Below are 14,419 nucleotides of genomic sequence, written 5' to 3'. Positions count from 1 at the left end.
AAAAAAAAAAAAAAAAAAAAAGAAGTTAAGGTCAAATGAGGAACACAGGGCTTTCTTAGGTCAATATCACAGAGCTGAGAACTGAGCTAGAAAAGGAGAGTCTTAAAGACTGGTGTGTCACAAAGGAACAATACAAGGGGAATTCATCTGTAGCATACAAAAAGGTAGGAAAACAGTCCCTGGAAAAATGTTCTGAAAATCATGCATCATACAGGATGCAAATAGTGGAGATGTTTAACTAATGTTTCCTTGCCTACGTATGGTTAAGCTTCAATTATATCCATCAAAAGGATAGTATATAAATTTAAATGAGAGGGGAAAATGTGTAAGTAGAAGAGGCAAAACTTTCAATCCAAAAACAGTAAGTGACAAAAAAATATTTTGAACAAGAAGAAATTAATAGGAAATTCCAATATACCAATAAGCAGGATAATCTAATTGAATAAAGTTGGAAGTTTAAGAAAAACAAAACTCAAATTGGATTTAATAAGTGTTAGTCCTAAAAGACTTATCAAACTTAAAACAAGTTATCAACCCACAAAAAACAATTAGCCAAATTACTGCTAATAACATCAGGATGCATAAATAAGCAGTAACAGATTTAGACTCAGAAAAACTGCAGATGTTTAAATGGTGTACATATGTCATAGCCGCAGACCACGTTTTAAAAAGCATAGCTATAAAGGAAAGTGTTCATCATGGGATTGTTAAGAATTTTTTTAAAAAAAGTTAAAGAAACAGATGTTTAAAAGTAAAAACACATTTGTAGAAATAAAAAATTGTATGGATGGGTTAAATATTAGTTTGATTGAACAGAGAGCTGATAATCTGTAACATGCCCAAGAGTTATTCCTAATACAGCCAGAACAACACAAGATGAGACAATATGAGGTGTTGAAAGAAACATTAGAAGATAAGTAAGGAGAAGCCTAAGTCTACTTGGAGAGCCACACAGAGAACACAGAGGGAATGGAAATAAAGGAATACTCAGTTTTTCATGAAGTACAAAATACATGAATTTGCAGGTCTAATAAGTACAACTTGTCCCAAACAAAGTAAGTCAAAATAAATCCCCTAAGGCACACTTCAGTAAAACTAAAATATGCCGCATAGAAAAGATCTTGAAGGAATTCAAAACAAGATGTGTCTTTTAAGACTAACAATAAAAGATATTAACTTTAGATTAGGTTAAGTACTCATGATAAAATGGTAATCAATAAGGGGTAAAAAAAAAAACTAAAGTATCTAAATTTGAATGAGGAAAAAGTCAAGAGGAAAAAATTGCAATATTTAATCCAAAAATAAAACAAAAATACACAAATAGAAATTGCCAAAGTCCAAGTATATCAATAATCAACATTATCAAATGGGCTAGAATAAGAAATGTACTGAAATGATTATATAACTAGAAAATTTCTATTTTTCAGAAATACCCTTGCTATCTGTGTCAGTCTGCTCAGACTACCATAATGAAATGCTACAAGCTGAGTAGCTTTTAGAACAGAAATTGATTTCTCACCTTCTGAAGGTAGGAGGTCCCAAACCAAGGTCAAGTGGTTTTCAAATAAGTGCTTTCTTCCTGGCTTGCAGATAAAAGCTTTGTTCTCACATGGCTTTTCTTTGAAATACACCTGGGAGAGAAAAATTGGGCTCCCTGGTATCTCTTATAATGACACTAATCTTAATCAGGGCCCCCCATCTTATGATTTCATTTAAATTAAATTACTTTCTATTGGATACTAGGGCTTTGACACAGGGATTACAAGAGATACATACATACATTCAGTCCACAGCATTTTGACCCTGGCCCTACAAAATTCAAGTCTTTCTCACATACACAATATATTCATTCCCTCCCCCCAAAGTCCCAAATGTTTTTTGTTCATTCCAATATTAATTCTGAAGTCCAAAATCTCACCCAAATAGCATGCAAGTCACACACAAGTGGGACTTGAGGTATGAGTCATCATGAGGCTAAGTTCCTCTCAGGCCGTGAACCTGTGGAAATAGATAGATTATGTCTTTCCAAAATATAATGGTGAGACATGCACAGGATGGACTTCCTCATGACAAAAGAAGGAAAAGGGGAACAGGGAGCAGGCTGATAGATCCCAAGCCAATCGGAAACTTATCAACATAAATTCCATTAGATTCTGAAGCACTAGAGAGATGCCCTAGAGTTCAGTGCTGTGCTCTAGACCCATGGGTTGATAGTAGCACCCACAAGGCCCTAGAAGAGGGGCTCCATTTTGAGGGCGTGAGTGATGACATCCTGACCAATATCCTGAGGCCTAACCATTGAAGCAGGATAAAAATAAGCTCTTCACCCTGAACCTCTGGTGAGAGAGGCAGCCTTACAAATATCTGAATTATCTTCAGTCATTCCTTTCTTTTCCTTGAAGATGACAACTAATCCAAATAGCTCTGCCATTCAATCCTATGAAATATAAGTAGTCCAATAATCTTTCATTCTCATTTCCTCTGTTCAGCTTAATCCTAACTAGCGATGTTTCTGCTGTATAATTCCATGTCTATCCCTAGATTCTGTTGAGGTGGATGAATAAATGCCTGATTTATACTTCACATAAATTTTTTTTGAATGATAGTTCAGCCATAGCTTTTTCCTTTTTTACATTATAGATAGGGTGAGAATTTTCCAAAATTTTAGCCTAGTGGTTCTTTCAATTTACATCAGTCCACATTTTAGTATGAGCAGTCAAGGGACATATAATTCACGATTCTCAGTAAGAGTTTTCTGGTGAAGTTCATCAGCTAAGTATATAGCTGTATTGCTCATAATTTCTATTTTCCACAAAACAATAGAACACAATTCATCTAATTTCCTTGTTGCTTTAGAACAAGGATTACCTTTCCACCAGTTCTTAAACTTGCTTCTCGTCACTGAATGAGACCTCACCAGAATGTCCCTTAGTGCTCAGCACAGACATACTGTTATGGTTTGTGTCTAGTCGTCCCCCTGAAGCCTCATGCAGTCAGGGGGAGCTTCTGGAGTTGAGTTGGTGATTGATTCTTGATCCAATGCTGGGATTGCAGGTGTGATTGCTACACCCTGTCCCCAGGGTGGGTAATCTGCATTACAGTGTAAGGAGGGGAGAGAGGCTGGCTAGATACTGAGGCTGCTGCTCCTCCCTTTCCTCTTTGCTCTTTGCTGCTGCCTTGAAGGGCTGCTCTCTGCCATGTGTCATGTAGCCTTGGAGCCAGCCAAATACGGACTGAAACCACTCACTGTGAGCTAAATAAACCTGTCCTTCCTTTATTCTTGGTGTTGGGTATTTTGTCCCAGCAATGAGAGAAAAGTAACTGAGACACATACCAATAATCAGTTCAGAATTTTTCTAAGAAAATGGAGTATTACATCAGGTGCCATCTTTTTTTCTATTTCTCACTAAAGTCAACTTTAACACCCTTACATCTACTAACTGTGGTTTATTTCACGTATGTCTGAAAATTCTGATAGCATCTACCATTATCCAATGCAGTACCTACCCTTAGGTGTCTGCATGACTGGATGAAAGAATACCTAGGACACTGGTAAGATCCTACTGCTGCATCTGTCTAGGAGGGCATCTCCACAACACACCAGCATGGGAGGCAATGGACGAGTTGAAAAGATCTACCTTGAGGTGACTATCACTATCCACTTCACTAGGAACTGGGACAAGTCAAAAAGTAGAGAAAGCAGCTTTATTTTTCTCCTCTGAGGAGCTTTAGCTTGCACATGGCCTGTCATAGGATTCCTCAGCCTCCAAAATCACATGAGTCAGTTACCCTAATAAGCCCCCTCATGGAGGAGCTCGATGGGTCAGTACTTTCAGGAATTTTTTACGGTAGCATTCTACTTCTTGGTACTAAAATCTATACTCACACATGTTCAGAGTTGCCATTTTAGCTCACAACTTCAAGGAAAAAAAAACTGAAGAAAGCACTGAAAACAAAGGAAAAATCTCACATTTATGAAGTAAACATGATGCAAATCAATAAACTATAAATAGCATGTAAAAAATAAGACTGAAGTCCAATATCACTGATGAATAGCAATGTAAATTTGCTAAAATAACAGGTTATCAGTCAGAAATGCATTTTAAGAAAGCAGCATGTAATGACACAGTATAACTCAGCTCATTATTAAAAACTACTTTAATGTAATCCATCATATTAATAAATATAAGAAGAAAATGTAATTATCCCCACAGATGCCAAAAATATTTTACCAAAGTTAACATTCATTAATGAAGAATATTCAACAGAATAGGGTATGAGAAATTTCCTACAGGATAGCATATCAATCTGGAGACAGAAATAAGAGATAGAGATACTTAAACATTAGACAGAAACTTGTTTAATGGAAAAATGCTACATAGATAGCAAGACAAAGATTCTTGTGCTCTATGATTGTATCAGTTACTCCTCTCTCATTGCTGGGACAAATACCTGATTCTAAAAATGAAGGAAGGCAAGGTTTATTTAGCTCAGTTACTGGAGGTCTCAGTCCATACTTAGCTGGCTCCAAGGCGGTGGCACAGGGCAGAGAGCATCAGGGCAGACAGCATCAGTGTTCATGGCAGTGGAACAACAACAATGGCAACAGAGAGACAGTCTGTCTCTCTGTCTCTCTTATATTACATTCAGGCTCTCTGCCCCAGGCTACGGGAAGTACACACACCCATAATCCCAGAAGTACTAAGACCCATAATCCCAGCCTTGGATCACCCATAATCCCAATGGATCATGAGTTAATCACAAACTCTAGAAGTCCGCCCCATGACTGCATGACATGAACCATAACAATGATATTCTACATTGTCCTGGACTGTTAGTTAATATGATCAGACAAGAGAAAAAATAATGATATAAGAATGAGAAAACAAATAAAATTATCTTTATTTGAAAGTGGCAGAATATTATATGTAGAAACTCCCAAAGAGTAAATGATAAATTAATTTAAATTATAAAGTATTGAACATGGAGTCAGAAAGTAATGCATATAAGATAACTGACACAGATAATCTCATTTACCATTGCAACAAAGAAGATCAGTGAGGATAAATTTCATAATAAATTTTCAGAAGGTACATAATGACAAGTAAATCACTTGTTAAAGTCACAAAAGTTGGTGTGATGACTCAATATTGTAAAGATGTCAAATTCCTCTGAGTTAATTTACAAGTTGAATGCAATCTTCATTAAAAAAAAAATATCAGAGCATTTCTAAGCAGTTAGACAAGTTGATACTACAGTTGGCATGGAAAGATGAACATGGAAAAATAGTCAGGAGACAATAGAAAAGAAGAGTACGAAGAAGGACTAGTCCTATCAGACACCAAAAATAGTATGGTTTAAAGGCTGTAAAATTAAAAATGTTATAATGCTGGAATATGCAATAGAACAGAAAGTTCAGAAATAAACTTGAATATGTATGGAAATTCAGTGTCTGATCAAGTGCTTGAATTAGTTGTGGTAAAGATACATGTTTTGCGAAATGGTTCTTTGAAACAAATAGTCCAGTCTATAAAGAAGCAAATAAACTAAACAGACAATTCTCATAAAAATGGAGTAAAAATGGCATGCAATTGTATGAAAAATGCTAAACATTTTTAGTCAACATGGAAATGCAAATTAAAACTACACTGATGGGGCCGGGGAGACATCTTGGTGGTCTAAATGCCTGCCTGGCACGCGCAGGGACCCAGGTTTGATCCTGGCACCACATGCAGTGCTGGCCCTGGAACTCCAGGCACACCATGCAGGCCACTGAAACCGGCTGTGGTAGCACATGTCTATAATCCCAGTGCGGGGGAGGCTAGGACACAGGATCACTATGAGTCTGAGCTACATAGCGATACTCTGTATCAAATAAATAAATAAATAAATAAATAAATAAATAAATAAATAAATTTTTATTAAAAAATAAAACTACATTGAAATTCCCTTACCCCAGTCAAAGTTGCTACCACCACAAATACAAAAGAAAATAAATATTGCAAGGAGAGACAAAGGAACCCTTAATACATAATTGGTGGGAATGAAAATTAGTAAAAAGATAATGGGAACTAGTATAGATGTTCCTCAGAAAAGTAAACATAGAACTGTCACATGATCCTTCCAACCCACTAGCACACAGAAGGAACTAAGGTTGTTTAGATACCTTCAGACTCGTGCTTATTATACCACAGCTCACTGTAGCCAAAGTTTGGAATCAGTCTAGATGCCTGAGAACATGTGAGTGGATGTGTATTCATGAGGGAGCATCGTTCAGCCATAAAGAAGAATAAAATCATGATGCCATTTGCAGGAAAATGACATTATGGATGTCATATTGTTAAGTGAAATAAGCTAAACACAGGAAGACAAGCATTTCATATTTTCCCTCAATTGTGGAACTTAGTAAAAAAATAAAAATACAGATGAAAATATAAGGCCAACCAAATAGCTCAGGGGATTAAAGTGCCTGCAAGCAGGCACAGGAGTGTAGAGTTCAATCCCCAGGACTGCCATGCCAGGCCCATCCCCAGAGCACGCTGAGATGGTGATTGAGACGGCATGGTGGCCCAGTCTCAGCTCTTGGGAGGCTGTAAACAGGAGGATCACTATGAGTCCAATCTAGTAGTGAGACCCTGAACACCCTGTAGACCCTTTCCTAAAATACAGAAAAAAAAAAGAAAGAAAGAAAAAAGAAAGAAGAAAGAAAGAAAGAAAGAAAGAAAGAAAGAAAGAAAGAAAGAAAGAAAGAAAGAAAATACAAGGCAGTGTATTAGAGAAGGTGAAAGTGCTTAGAGAAAGGAGGTAGAGGAGGATAGGGAAAGTAATGAGGGTGAGTGTTATCAAAGTCTATTACGTGTGCATATGAAAATCCTACAATGAAACTCATTATTCTGTACTTTGTTAATCTGCACTAATTTAAAATAAGTACTTCTTTGATAAATGAATACTCACTATAAAAAAATTAAAGTTGGTCTCATATAATACACAAAATGAACCGTATTTACAGATCTAAGTGTTAAAAAATCTGAGAAAAGAGTATGAATGAATTCTTAAGTCTTGGTATGTGGAAAGAATTTCTTTTTTTTTTTTTTTTGCAGAACCAGGGGTTGAACTCAGGCCCTTGTGCTTGCCAGGGAAGCACTTATTCCACTGAGTTATCTCCCCGGCCCCTATGGAAAGAATTTCTGTGACTCAGAACTTAAAGACAAAGAAAAATAAGACTTTTAATGTGTAAGTTTTTGCGTTTCTTTGAAATTCTAGAAAACAGTACCATAAGGAAAGCCAAAGGATAGCTGACAAAGTGGGAGAACATATTTTGCATTAGACATCAGAGATAAAGATTGAATATCATTAATACAAAAATCAATGGCTTTCCTCTAGCAGACAGTGACATTACTGGCAGGTCACTGCAATCCTGCTGTGACTTGGTGCCAGGCAATGGTAAAAGTTTGTTTTAGAGTCATGTGTATCTCTTAGGCCTGCAATGTGAACCTTGAACGTTAGTCATGACTCTGAGCACTTGTATACAGGAGTGATTGTAACTCTGAATTCTACCTGCCCTGCTTGCCGTGCTATGGACAGCTGTCGAATTCAGTTCTCATCCTTTTCACAGCCCACTGCCATTTGTTTTTGGACTTCTCTGAATCTCACCCTATAACCACACAGTATACCAGGCAGCTAAGAATTTGATAGATCTTTCTCTGTAGATTTGAAGCTTCTGTAACTGTGTTTCCCTCCTTTCTGGGAAACACTCCCTCAACTTCCTCTAGGTTTGGCAATGTCTAACTCTGCTCCGTGGTTTCTATTCCAATCAGATGAGATATCTTCTTGAACTCTAGCCTCACTGTGTTGCATAAGCACCCTGGGAAGTGCTTTGGAAGAAATACCAGATGAGTAAGGATCTCACTCTCCAAGGTGATATTTTATTCAATTTATATCTATCCAATTGGTGGGGTTTTTCCCAGGGGTTTCTGACAAGTTGCTGTGGGATTTTGTTGGGAGACTGGAGAGGGCAGGTGCTTGTGTATTAGGTTGGTTTTGTCCAGTTTATTATTGTTAGCAGCAACAACTTAGTCTAATACAAACAACCTTTTCATTGTTGGAAGCCAGAAGTTCTATGTCAATAATAAGCATTTAAAGAAGTCCTAAACATTAATCAGAAAATAAGTACAATAGAAGAAATGTTTTTAATGTGAAAACGGTTGATTGCCCACTTCAAAGAAAAAGAAATGTATGGGAAGTAAATAAGAGGTGTGATGAAAATGCCTACTGAATGTTTAACTTTTTAAAAATTATCACAGAAAAAAAAACCACATTGTCATTAAGCCTCTCAAAATGCTTTTTCTTATTTCAAGTGCACTTATCACCAGGCTCCTGCTACTATTCTCTTTAGTGTATCTTTATGAGATGTGCTAAAAATAAAATAAAGTAAAATAAAAAATGGCAGATTCTGTTACCAGGCTCTATCTAGGCTCGTAGAAATACTCCCTGTGCTTATCCATTTTATTTGCCAGATCTAAGAAGGTGAGACTGTTGGCTCTTCCCGAAGTCAACTTGAATATGAAAGATAAAGGCACTTTGAAAAAATTCAGTACATCAAGATAGCCTCAACAATACAACCGAAGATACCCATCACCAGTCAGGACCACTGGGTGTAGTGGCACGTACCTGTATTGCAGGTATTGCTGCTTGTATTGCAGAGGTTGAGGAAGGAGAATCTCAAGCTAAAAACAAGACTGAAAAACGTAGCAAGACTCTATTTCAAAATAACATGAGAAGGGATGATGAATAAGTTTCAGTGATAGCCCTTGGGCATGACTCCCAGTACTATAAAATAAAAATTGAGGAAATACCAATCGATGCATGAGATGTCTGTCCATATCCATGTTCTTGGCAAGAAACAGGCAATATAACCCGATTAAGATGATGCAACACATCAGGATGTCATGTATTTTTGGTGAAAATGTAAATCAGAAAATAGTATTAGTCATTAATGTACAAGTTTAAATATTCATGTATCTTATAACCTAGCATTTTTATTTAGATTCAAAAGAAACCTTTACACATGTTTCAATAGGTTTTCTAAGATTAACTTAGCATTTTGCCCATATACTTCCTTTACTATGTAGCAAAAGCCCATAGGTACTATTTAGATGATAACAGTGAGACGCTTCTATGGTTTTGAAAGTTATAAAGAAGAAGAAAGCTTTTGTCTCAATCAGCAGCTATGAGCAAAGCAGATAGCACTGTAGAGAACGGAAATGGGGCTTCTATACACCCTGGAAATAGCCACTTCCCTGCTGCAAGCACTTGGCACCGTTGCTGGCAGCTCGCCTAAGCTTTCTGCGCCTGTGCTTCCTACAGGACCGCAGACAAGTGCAGCCGCCACAGCTCTAGCCTTGGTTCCCACACCCCGCAACGACTACAGCGGGCTTTAGTGCTCGCTAAACCTCTTTCTTCTCAATAGCCTTAGAATAAAGTATTCTAAATCATGTAGGTAAAAACCCCTGAATTCCATTAACTTGGGAGTAGAAAACATAGCATTATAGACATATAGCAAATATGACATACCCGTAAGACAAATGGCCCAAAAGTAGCCAACAAAAAAGATCCAGAAGATGATATAGACATGTGCCTTGTTAAAATGTAAAGAGCAGCCATTTATATAAAGCATGTGTATCTCTGTGTGTGATCTAATGTTTTAGAAAGCAAATTGAAAGTAAAAAAAGAAATCAGGACAGCTGAGTTGGAGAAAGAGACAAAGGAGAAGTGTAAGCAACTTCATGTGTGTTTTTCTGTTCTTGTCTTTGATGCAGCTCCCTGGCACTTATTGTATCACAAAAACAAATAAAGCAAACTTGCTTGAGCAGTGACATTGATGCGTGCTAAACCTCAGACCGTACTTCACCCAGTTTTGTGTGCTCAGATCCATAAAGCGCAATTTCAGTTCATGGTCCAAATAGCTAAAAAGCGATCAAGTTATTCAGAAGATCGAACTTAAGAATTATTTTATATGTAGCACAAACATATAAAAAGATGAAAATTAAAAGGGAAAATTGAAACTATTTCAAATGGACAGAAAAGTACAATATTCATCTAATGTTATCTCTAGAAACAAATAATAGAATAAAAAAGAGGCAACACTAGAAAATATAGTCCTGAGAATGTCCCAGAAATGGGAGAAAAATTTAAGTCTTTAGTTTGACAATGCTAAGGGCCAGGAAGGAAAATAAAGATAAAATCTTGCTCAAAATACTCGAAGCACAAACACAACAATAAAGAGAAAATGGTAAAATCTGCCAGAGGGACAAGAAAGATTAATTTCAAAGCTAGGAATTAAAATGACTTCAGACTCATTCTCTGTACCATAGAATAAAAGAAAGCAGTGGAAAATATTTCTAAATCCAGAGAGAAAATAATTTCAGCCTGAATTCAATACACAATAAAACATCGGGAGCAAAGTAAACTACTGGAGAGTAAAATAAGGCTATTTTAAGATGGTCAGGCCCTCCAAAACATTATTACTGGTAGATTTCCACAGAAATGAACATCTAAATAAAATATTTTAACAAGAAGAAAAACAAACCCACAAGGAAGAAGTTAAATAATTCAATGGCAAGTAATATATAAGCAGTAAAGTTTCACTGGTGATAATCTGAATAAATCTTTATAAGAGGCACAAATATTTGAACAATTAGTTGAATATAAAATTCCAGCATACAGAATGGTTTACTTGAGGTTTGGAGGATGGAAAGGATGAATAAAGGAAATCTATGGATAGGAGCCCAAAATAAAAGATACTCGAGCATTCTTTTCATTTTCCAGATGAAAAAGTACTAAATAACATCTGACCTTATTAGGAAACTGTGCATTTAATAATATGTGCTTGAAATGCAGAGGGATTGGCAAAAGTGCATGGCACATACCTGTAATCCCAGCATTCAGAGAGACTGAGGTAAAACAATTACAAATTTAAGTGAAGCCCAGGCAATTTAGTGAGGCCTTGTCTAAATAAAATAAAACAAAAAAATTTGAAAAGGGTTGGAAATGTGTGAAGGCTCTGGTATCAATCTTCAGTACAGCTAAGTAAATAAATAAAATATGAAGGGATCATTTAATAAAAGAATAAAAATTGTATAGGTTATAAACCAGTAGAGGAAAAGATGCAAGAAAAAAAATCTTGAGAAAGTCAGTAAAAATCAAGAAGAAAGAAAGAAGGGTTGAGGAATAGCTCAGCAGCTTAAGCACCTGCCTGGAAAGTGCGAGGTCCTTAGTTTAATTTCCGGTACTGCAAAAGGAAGGACGATAGCTCAGTGGACTAAGTGCCTGCTTAGGCAAACCCAGGGACCGGGGTTCAATCACCAGTACCACATGATGACTGGCCCTGCCCCAGGGTGCACTCAGCTGGCGACAGAGTCTGGGCGTGGTGGTGCAGGCCTGTAATCCCAGTTCTGAGGAGACTGAAAACAGAGACTCACTATGAGTCCAAACTGCTTAGTGAGACCCTGTAACCAACATAAAAAAATTTTTTAAAAGGGAGAAAAAAAAAGAAACACTGAAAAAGCAAAGACAACATGTCTACATCTTGTACTTTGAATAGCTACTAGGAATACAGCAATACACAATGTATGAATATTGTAACTCTCTTAATAACCTGCTTTGAAATTCTGTTTTATTATTATTTTTACTTTTTCTCTCCCTTTTTTTTTTTTTTTTTTTTTTTGGAAGCAGATAACTGACCAAATCATAAAACAAGATGGTAGATATCCTGGTTCATCCTTCTAATAAGCCTGTTGATCTCGTCTTCCAGCATCTCCACCTTCCACAAAATGCATGGTCTTTTTCTTCATTCCACCTTCTTGGAGATGATAACTTGGACAGCCATAGGAAGTTATTTGCCTCTTTGAAGCATTTTCCAACAGTATAGACCTCATGAATCAGATCCTCCATGCAAATGATTCTGTATTTACCAATAAATTGAGCAATCCATTAATTATCTGTCAAGGTAATTCACTTCTTATTGATTTTGCCATAGCCACGCTTGTTTATTAGTTCATTCACTGACTTCAGGTTTGGGTGCCCCCATGCAATGTATGGCTCCACAATTCTCAGCATGTTAATTGAAGCCTTGTTGAGCTTAATGAAGGTACCATTGAAGATTTGGTGAAGGCGAGGAAGCTGCAACACCTTGCGGACCTTTGGGCTCACATCACTGATACCCTGATCTGGATGACAAATGCCAGTTTGAGCTCTGCAGGAACATAGAAGTTGCCAGCTTTTCTCGCCATCCTAGCCATTTGGACCTCAGTTCTGTACATCTATCTGTACTCCTTATGATAGTGTCTGGCTTTTTCATAGACGAACTTCCTTCTTGCCTTGCGAAGCATCTTCTGGGCAAACTTTTTTCACAGGCACTTTATCTTCAACTCTGTGAAATGTCTTCATTTTTTCTGAAGGGTTTCTCGCACAGCAGGAACCTTCTTTTTCTTCTCTTCTACACCCGCCATGGTCCCAGCCCTACTTTTTCTCTTTAAAGTAAAAAGTAAATATAAAACACATCAAAAAAGAAACTAATCACAATTTAAAGATCTTAATTTCTATAATAAAAATGAAATAATGGATATATTAAAGAAAGAACCTCTGGGCAATGTTAGATTTGTGAAATATAATATATATGTAACTAACACTAATAATATACATTATTAGGATTATTTATATGGAACTAAGGAAACAAGAAGTCCAAAGTAAAGAGAATGAGAAAAAGACAAGCTACTCAAATCATACAAAAGAAAGAAAATATAATAATAATATTAAATCCAACCAATAGAATCCAAGGAGCATAAAGAGATGTTTCATATTTAAATAAAAGGAAACATTTAGTAATAGATGTAGTTTTGAGCTTATATAAACTGAGGTAAAGCTTAAAATATGCACAAAGAAAAACCTGATACAAACACAAAGAGAACAAGACAAACTCATAATCATAGTACCCATCGCTCATGTACTGATGGCTCAAGCAACACAAAGCGAGCATATGAAATTTTAGCAACACAATAGGCAAGTCTCGCGTGATAGATTTTTGAACAACTGTGCACCCAGGGAATAGTCATTCTCTTCAAACACAAAGACACCACTTCACAAACACTATTCCATATACAGAAGTCTCAACATATTCTAGTCTACAATGTTAGTACCAGTGTTCACATCCACATACAGAAATACTAGCAGTCAGCAGGAAGACAGGCCCTGTCCTCCCAAACCCATAGATTTTGAATTTTTTCACATACAAATAATTAATGAGTTAAGCAGGAAAACAGAATTAAATTACAAAATACTTAATAAAGCAAAAACAACAATGCTGTTTTTCAAAGGCAGTGAGGTAAGTGTAATTTGGTTCTCCAAGCAGAGTCTCTAAATATGAAATTATTTATTAAAATAGATAAAATTATTTTTTAAAGTAAAATACAGTGGATAGGTGATTTTTCTATAGAATACAGTAAAATAATAACATCAAAATAATCTCAAATAAATCAAATGAAAAGAAAAATGAAACTTCCAAAATAATAAGCAAACAAATCAGAATTGATCAACAAAATATTAATAAATACTTTTGTGAATATGTTTTAAAAATGAAACAACATTTAATTTAGACTTACAAAATTATATTAATAAATGTAGCCATGTGAATAAACAATTTTATAGAAAAATATATAAATTATCAAAAAGAAGAAAAGTTACACAGATAAATTACCAAGAATAAATTTTTAAAATCTTGGTAGAGTTCTACTATTATATTATTGTTGGTGTTACATCCAATAAGGTTTTACCTCCTCACATTTAAATCAACATCACAACCATTTTTTAGATAGAACTATCAAACAGAAGTTTAAGCAGTTCACATAGCCCATCTCTACAGGCAATTGGCAGCAGGGGTGTTCTTGTACACATGAAAGTGTTCACTACATTTGCTCTGTTTTCTTAAAAATAAAAATAATTATAACCATGTATATAATAAAAGAACCATATATAAGGAAGATTTCAGCACCACAATGTGATGGTAAAATTTAGGAGACAGATTCCATTCAATATTGGGAATGTGTAATCCAAATTATATAGATAGCCTCAGGAAGTTTAGAAGTCACTCTTTTATGTATGCACCTTGCAATTATTTTATCTTTTTGTTGTTGTTGTTGTTGTTATAAGTGTACATTTACCAGCAAGTGTAAGCTATTTAAAATATAGTGAGGCTTCTGGTCCCATGTGCCAGGTCTGCCCCCAGGGCACTATGAGCTAGTGACAGAGTCCGGATATGACTGTACACGCCTATAATCACACCACTGGGGAGGCTGAAACAGGAAGATCACAAGTCTGATCTGCATAGTGAGACCTATACCAAACACACAAATGAAAAAGAAAA

This window comes from Octodon degus, unplaced genomic scaffold (assembly GCF_000260255.1).
Source record: "Octodon degus isolate 3935 unplaced genomic scaffold, OctDeg1.0 scaffold00119, whole genome shotgun sequence".
Lineage (NCBI taxonomy): Eukaryota > Metazoa > Chordata > Mammalia > Rodentia > Octodontidae > Octodon > Octodon degus.
The sequence above is the reverse complement of the archived record's forward strand: the minus strand, read 5'-3'. Positions refer to the sequence as shown.